Genomic DNA, 9,056 nt, shown 5'->3' with positions numbered 1-9,056 from the left:
ATTGTACAACGTTACGAAACATCAAGCCGGTTAAACAGCTGAGACTGTAGAAATCGCCAATCGCTTTACTGATTCATTCTGCGTTGTTTGAACAGGCATCTATACTTTTTGAAATCAAAAATGAATGACGTTATACCGAAATGATGACTCAGTTGCCTGTGATGATATAGAGTTTGCTGTTGGTATTTTCCATACTATACCTCGCCAGGAATGTATTTATAGTTATGGAGAATGACTTAATTGAGTTGAACGACATGAGGGGTGTGGAAGCAATGGCGTCGGAAGACGTTAGTTTGAGGTAACCAATGAGATATCGGACTGATTTGGTTGTTTGTCGGGGGAAGGAGTTTTCTTAGAAACTCATGTATAAACATATACATTCTCCACCTCACAACAGACTTCTTAAGAAGATTTTAAAGCAAGAAATACCATCTATAAAGGTATGCTATTAATTGTTTATTTAAATCAATTAAAAATCCGATAAAAAATTATTAAAATTTTGGTCATGGTTTAAAACGAAATATTATTATATTGTGACCTACATGTACGATTCAGTTGTGGGAATTCATTTCATATGTAGCGTTCTGGCCTTTCTCGAGTGCCGTTAAAATATTTCCCTATTTAATTACAATTTCACCATGTAAGAAGATACCATAGAAATCTCATAGAATGCTGCCGTCTAAGGGGGGGGGCTGTTTACCAGGGGCCGTTCAGCCAATGAGAGGCGATAGAGCGACGACGCTACGCCCGACGCGTCATTTTGCAGATGATGATTTCGATAGCCCCACTCATAAATTCCCATAGGATTATGCTGGGTATTTCGATTTTGAGATCGTTATGGAAAAATAACGTAATTATAACGAAAATAAATCAAGTTTATTATTATGTTTTAATGGATAAAAAAATAAGGAACATTTGGAGCCATTTGGAAGAATAAAGCTCCGTTTCAAGCAGTGGCGTAGACAAGGGGGGGTTTCCGTGTCCAAACCCCCCCTTCCTTCGGTCTACCTTTGACTGTACTAAATTTCCATCCCCTTATCGACCCCCCTCTTAACATTCGCATACTTCGACCCTTGAGGAATTTCTATCTACGCCACTGGTTTCAAGGGTTTATTTCATTGCTGCGCTTTGTAAACACTAGGCCTAAGTCAATCTGCCTTCCTGGCAAAACGATCTTTTATCGGGAAAATAGTCAATATCTGTTTCATAGATTTTTCAAACAAATATGTAAATTTTTATAAAATAAAGCAAAATATGCAAATCTTTTGATCATTATATTGTTATTGTTATGGTCTACATTCTTGCACTTTTTGGTTAAATATGAGATCTGAAAAAGTGGTATTTAAACTTGGTACGGTACCGAATAAATGCAGCATTTAAATTGGCTAGATACCACCACATTTGCCTGTTTTGATTATAGAGATGGAATCAGAATGTTTAAAGAAGATTTGTTTTCTGTATGCAATTATAATTAGTTGAACACACCATCACAATAAACAGATAAATTATTAATTTTGCTTTTAATAATTTATATAAATACATTTTCTCGTATTATCAAACCAAACAAGTTTGCAAAAAATGAATTTAGAAATCAGAAAAGACTGTGTAAAGGGGAAACAATTTCGCGCCCTAATTAAAGGACTAAACTTCAACCATTTTAATATTCTTTGAATTTCGGGCCAATGGTGGTTATTTACACTGAGATTGAGAAAATGTTAGGGATAAGGGCTGCCTAACAAGAATGCGTTGAGATTTGTATGATATATACAATTATAATTAGTAGAATAGAACACAACCTCACAATAAAACAGGTAAGAAATAATTTAGTTTTAAACAATTACTGTAAATACAATTTTTCTTAATATCACATCCAAAAAATTTGTATAACCTGCGATACAGTCCCGTTTATGAGACAGTTTAGTGCTACGTTGCTTATTATAGCTACACTACGTTTTACATAGAGGAAGTTTCTCATTATGTATTTATGGTTTAACAATTCCCATCTGCTTGCCAGGCACACAGATAAAAATTTCTATATGTGCCATCAAATTCCAAAGACATTTATGGAATCTATTCCAGTTGGGTTTACTGAGTCTTCTCTCCAACGCACCAAAATCACAACAATTATAAGGATCATTTTTCTTTCAGCAATACCAGCTTTGGGCATTTATTTTGTAATTAAATTTAAAAAAATTTAAATCGTTCTGCGTCACTTAAATTGAACTCCGTATAAATCACCCGCCGTTTCCAACCCAAGTACTATATCACTATATTATGATATTACCTGTGCAAGAAACATTCGCACCCTATATATTTTTTGCACGTTGGAATTATAAATGAATGAAAGTTAAAATTATTGAATAAATAGTTTTTTTTTATCTTATCGCCTCGTCGGAACAATTTGATCACCCGCCATATTTTACACATCGATAGCGTTATTAAGTGATATCGGCCAATCAATTGCTGGTTCTATAGTGACGTAATTTATTATTATAAAGTACTCAAGGTAGATGGCACACGTTACCGGTGGTAGTCGCTTTTTTGAGTTCAGGTTTGTTAATATTGATAGATCGTTTGCCACGGCTGCTTTTCTATTTCTCAGTTACGCGGCAGAATTCTAGGTATCTATGAGATTTCTATGGAAGATACTTACATCAGATCCTCAGCCACCCCCGCAAATCACAAAATCGTTTTTAGTTGGGGATAATGTAGTGATTTTTATTTCTATTAAGAGTTGGCGGGATGGTCTAGCCCAAACTAGCACTTTGACCACAGGTTCATTCTGTTCCCCAGGCCATTTAGACCTGACACTAACAAGGAGACTACCCGAGGTGTAACACACCGATTTTGTTCAAACTCGGGATTCTGGTAGACCTTCATGTAACTTGAAAAAACTTAAAGGGAAATATCTCCATAGGCAACCGTTTTGCCATGGCAACCAAAAATGTTTTTGATAACACTAAATGGAAAATTTCCCATTGAAAATAGCATGGGAATTTGGCCAATTTTAAGGGTAACCACCTGTGAAAAATTAGACTTTTTGAAAATTCAAAAAAAAAAACACAGTGCAAAAGTTCGAAATTGGTTAAAATTTTTACAGGGGTAGTCTCCTTGTAAGTGCAAGATGGTGACCTAGAAGTTTTATGGAAGGGGACACCGAAGAGCTCGGGGGAAAACCCCTTAAACAAGTGAGGAGAGAACTTGCAAACTCAACGCAAAAGGAGTTGTTCCAAGCTTTCACCCATAGCTGAAGCTACTTGTAAGAATAACCGAAGCTGCGACTACCATTCTTGTTCAGCATCATCAAGATTTCGTCCACCAGGGTTCGAAAAAATCCGGATAAATTGAATAAATTCCCAACCAGTGGCTTTTTTGGATTAATCTGGATTTATTTTCGGTATAAAACAGATTTTTAGTTTAGCCTTATGACTACATGAGGTACTTCTTATGTCTAGCTCTTATTTGAGGTACGGCCGCTTGGGGCTCAATCTCAAAGTCGTCTGCTAAAAGGACTTCGAAAAACCAATAAATCACTAATAAATGACTTTTGATCATCATTTCTTATTAGGGATGCACCGATATGGGTACATATAAATCGGCTATTCGTCCGGTCCGGAACGTGTACATTGCCAGGTACCCCGAATGCCATTTGATAGGCATTCTGAGCATTAGAGAGGGATTCCAACTAATTTTTACAAAATGTTTAGGAGAAATAAAGTAAGATTGATAGGCCTAAATGCCTTGTTCTTGAGATAACTAGCTTTCGTGGGCTTTGGAATGAAGATAGCCTTAAAATTAATTCAAGGGCCTGGTATATTCCTAAGAGCAATATAGCCTCCGTTGATTCTGCATAACGCAGGACAGAGAACGCCAATTCCGTCCTGCAGAAGGTTCGGAAGAATTGTTCCTGATCCAGGATCCTTGTCGGGCTAAAATGACTTAATAGCCTAATACACTTGAGATGAGTGAAAAATTTGTTGGCCATATGAATTCAATCTTTTTAGTTCTATTGAACCTGAGAGGAGGATCATAAGAGTCATTCGTAATAATGACTTAATTGTCTGGAAAGTAAACTCTCATCATAAATGTTAGTGTCTCCTTTCCAGAGCTAGGTGGGGTGGCGGAGTGGTTAGCACCTTTGCCTTTCAGCAATAGGACCTTGTGGAACTGGGTTAAAACTCGGAACCCCTCCTTCTGCGTAGAACTTGGTTAAAGGGGCTTTCCAACGAGTGCCTCGGGTTTCCTTTCCCAAGAAAACGTGTACAGCTTAACGGTAATAGTAAGGGCAGGGAGCTGTTGGTTCGCGTAACATGAACGGCTTGCAGCCGTCCACCTACACAATTTAACCCGACCCACCTGAATTAAAGGCAATAAAAATCGCTAGAATATTTAGGCCGAGTGTGGTGCAATGGGTATTTGCCTAGCCTATTTTAATTATTATAAGAATGAAGTTTCACTTAGTTCCCCAAGGGGGCCTAACAAACCATATTTTCGCTTCCCTTGCACTATTTAGCCATCAATAACATACCTTACACTTCAGCATTTAATTAATTAATTTAATTTCTTCGCCATTGTCTCTTCGAATTTTCAGCGGTGTTTATTGCATTAAACACCAGATTAACAAATTTCTGACTTTCATAAAGTTACACTACCCTCCCAATGGAATTCAAAAAATATATTTTAGCTTGCCCAACTTGTCACTTTTTCAAGTCGTATATTTTCAGTGAAAAAGACGTCTATTTTTTCGCGTCAACGCTATTTGTACGTTTTCGGTGACGCTCTAAAATTTTATCGTGGACCTTTTTCTTATAGCACCTAGCGGTTAAAATTTAAATTTTCAAAAAACGTGAAAATATTTTTCGATTTAGATGCAATTTTGGTAGAAAGTGTCCCCCGGCACGTATAATGTACAGTACAAATTTCAACTTTCTAGAAAACATAGTTTTTGAGCAAAAAAACGCCCTGTATAATAAAGGTTTCTTACGGCAATGTGGCGTAAAAAATAAAATATCAAAATACGGCGAAGTAAATATGTTCAATCAGGTCAGAGCAAGTTTTATTTTTACAATTGAACATATTTTCTTTCTTAGACACGATTTAGGGGCCCTCAACCCTGGAAATGGTAATCTTAATACATTAAAATTTTATATTAAAAATAATTACTTAACTTAGGGGCCTTTCAAATTGGAAATTGGGGCAATTTATAGCCATATGGGTGACACACGATCTATAGTTTTACCTTTAGATCTTTCACTGTGTATATAAATGTACCTTCATGATATTTTAGAATAAAATTTATTACGATAGCGTCACAGGTAAAAGTATCCCAAATGGTTTTACTACGTGGGAAAATGTAGAAAAGTGAAGGTAACTGACCAAATTACGCCAACTCTAGATTTAAAAGGGATTTAGGTTGAATTTTGGTTGAATAATGTAAATTTGGTTGTTGCCACTCTAACAAATGTCCAGAACCCCTTCAAAAATGACCGCCACTTATTCATTTTAGGTTTGTTGCTGTTATAGACGTAACTGCACGTTGGAAACTGTTTTGAAATTTAGGCACATTATAGAGCGGGTTATTGCCTATCGGACGGTGTATTATTTATAATGGTAGTTTGAATACTCGTGGCGCCACCTATAGATGAAATTAACCCTATGAGGGCCTTTTTGGGATTTTGTTATTTGTTGAAGGGCATTTAATTTCTTATTCAAAAATACGTTTTATCTTTGCACCACCTAGCGGTTAAATTCTGCATTTATATTATTAATCTATAAATATTTAAATATTTTATTAGAATTATTAAAACTAAAATTTATAAAATTGTAATTAATGTTCAACAATTAACAGATTATTCGAAACATATAGATAGTTAAATTTATTAAAAATAGACGGCTTCTTACGTATTTGGTAATGGATAAACAATTAAAAACCATCCCTCCTACTTCGCCTCCCTTCCTATCCTCCTTGGAATGACCTACATTAAAATTATTAAAATGACGAATTGCAGTTGGAGAATACCTTCTGGGAATCATCAAAATACAGGCTACAGTTGCGCCTACATATTCTCTGCTAACATAAATACATTGCAGAAAGTATTTGGAAATAGATAAAGCTATTTTTAAAGATATTACTCGCAATCCTGCGAATTGCCCGAATTGCGATAATGTAAGCCATGTTCGTTTAGGATGGTAATAAAGTTAAGATTTTAAAGAATTATAGCATTTTCGGGAAGCTAAACCACACGCATTTATGAACGAGAACGTCAAGGAACCTTAATCGCAGTTTCGAAGCCTACATGTAATGTACCTTTCGTGTTTTCCTTAATCTCAGTTATGAAAAACTGGAATATTTTATGTTGCACCAGGTGTTACTCAGTCTCATAAGTAAACGTATAGTTAAGTCGAAATTTACATATAACCGTCTAAACGACAAGTTAACGTGATATTTGGTTATCTTTGCAACAATATGTACTCAGCTTGGGATAACTTTATTTTAAACGACGCCCTTCTCCATACAGACACGAGTGATAACCGAATTCTGACGAAATGAATCAGTTAAAAAGAACGACGATACTATTTTATAGATGCTATCTGTTTTTTATTAGACAATACTTATATTTTAATCAGATTTTTAAGAAGAGTAGAAATATAAAAATATTCGGCTCTCATAGAATAGGTTTCAACATTTTCTTCGCTTAAATTGCTTTCGTGCGTTTGCTGTCACATATCAACAATTCAGTTTCATAAATACAGGTATCTATTGATTTTATATATTTTACAATATAATTCCAAACAAAATGCTGAATTCAATATAAAATTAAAACAAAAATGCTTTTACCAAAGCAGTTATAAAGGCAGATTTATGGGAAGGGGCTAAGTTGGGACCTATAAAGGATCAGATATTTTAGATTTAAAGCTATGTTTTTGGGGAATCATTTTAAAAATAAGATATATATTTTAGTTTATTTTATAAATTTTTGAAAGTAATTATAGTCAATTTTCGTCACATTTCGTAAATTGATGTGCATATTTAGCAGATGGAAATGTATATATTTCAAAACCCTTTACCAAATTTGAGCCTTGAAACCGTAATTATAAATTAATAAAATAATAAATTGTAAATTAGTACGTGTGTTCGTCCCGGGTTGATATTTTGGAGAAACTAGACAAACTCAGTTTGTAGTTAGCGCGCTTATATACCAAAAACCATCCAAACGCCCCCTTTTTGTGGTCGTTGAAAACTAGATATGTAGCGTATAAGCAGACTCTAGATTTCTGTTATGAAAAGATTATATTTGGCCCTGTTGTTGGTGACATTCGGGAAGTCATCGTCCGCTACACTGTCATCACCCAATTGAAGACTTTCCAGCTGTTTTGTGTAATAAATAATTTACTTTTATTGCGTTTTAATAATATAATTATCATGAGTTTATAATGAATTAAAATAAAAATTGTGTATAGTTAAACGATTAAGGAGTTTAAAAGTTCTACAAGTGAATTTAAATTTAGGTATGTATTGAAATTTAATGTAGTTTTAAAGCTGATTTCAAACGCCGATTTATTTATCATTTCTGTTTCATAGTGTTTTATAACATTTCATTTTGAAATTCATTTTACAATTGAATTGGTGTTAATAAAGAATAGTTTTTTAAATTGTAATTTTTTTGGTATTTTACTACATGTAGCAATCGGTAGATTCAAGTCATTCCACATATTATGTTAAATGCTTTCTATTCCTTTATGCAAAAAAATAGACATAAACAGAACGTCTCGCATTGGAGGCAAAGTTCGCGCCATGTAATCTTAGAAACTACTTTATCCCCTTTCCTCGGTGCTGACCCCCTTCGCAGATCGTTAAAAATTTAGGGCATTGCACAAGGTACATGCGAAAACCGGTTTTAAAAACATCGATTTCCGCGAGAACGCACACGTGTGGCAAAGCTGTACAAAAATTAATATTTTAGTTTTTTATGACAAAATGGAAATTTCTAGGAGAATTATAGAGTTTATTATTAAGAATTACCCTGAAGATGATTTTTTCATAACTGATTCCACTGGTAAAAGAAAAGAAACAGTCGATTGTCTGATTGGTAATGGAAGTTTAAATGAACTTATTGAAGACATGGTTTCTCAATTTATATTGTTAAAAGAAAAATATGCCGTCGATAACAATAGATATTCTGCATTCTTATATCGGTGGAATAATTGGCTATACAATTTGGTTCTTGGAGATGATAGGATAGATCCAGTTATTGTGTGTGATCTAACGTTATATGGAGATGAACTGTCCAACGTTATTCACTGGATTGGGTGGCAAGTTTTTGATGAAATGATGCGAGAAAAAAGAACTGAAGAAATTGAAGAAAATAATTCTGTCCAAGAACTAAGAAAATTTCATAAGGAATACCAATTGGATATTACACAAGACAAAGCCAAAAATTTAAATTGAGACACCTGAAAACAAACCGGCTTTACACCATTAACAGAATTGTTGAAGGTGTAATTGGCGAGATCTGGAAAGTAAATAAGAAGGCAATGCAAGTTAGTAAGAAAATTGAACAGAAAAAAAACCACTAAGCCAAAAACAAAGAAATAAAGCCCATACGTTATATCGTATATCTTTTTCGATTAGAAAGAAAGAATTGTTGTAAAAAGACATTCCACCAGCATAAGAAAAAATAAATAAGGGTGGTTTATTCGTAGCTGATACGTCTCTAACTCCATACGTTAACAAACTTTGCTAAATAGTGGTAGACGAGTATCGTACATGGTCCACCGGCCTCAATCCTGGGGAAACTATAAGTAAGTTTTTTTAACTTTGTAATTTAAAATTTTGTACGAATTTTTCAAGTTGATTATTTTCCATTTTAGAAAAAACCGTGGCAAAAGTAATGGATGTCAATTTCACATCCGAGTTTCATAATTTATCTTACTCTCAGTTAGAAGAGTTTAGATTAGTCTTAAGAAAACTTGTTCACACAAAAATTGCCGACTTAATAAGGGGTAAGTAAAATAATAATTGTAATTTGTGCAGAGATAGCTACTGGCAAAAATAA

Source organism: Leiobunum rupestre, chromosome 6 (assembly GCF_980474605.1).
Source record: "Leiobunum rupestre chromosome 6, qqLeiRupe1.1.hap1, whole genome shotgun sequence".
Classification (NCBI taxonomy): domain Eukaryota; kingdom Metazoa; phylum Arthropoda; class Arachnida; order Opiliones; family Sclerosomatidae; genus Leiobunum; species Leiobunum rupestre.
The sequence above is the reverse complement of the archived record's forward strand: the minus strand, read 5'-3'. Positions refer to the sequence as shown.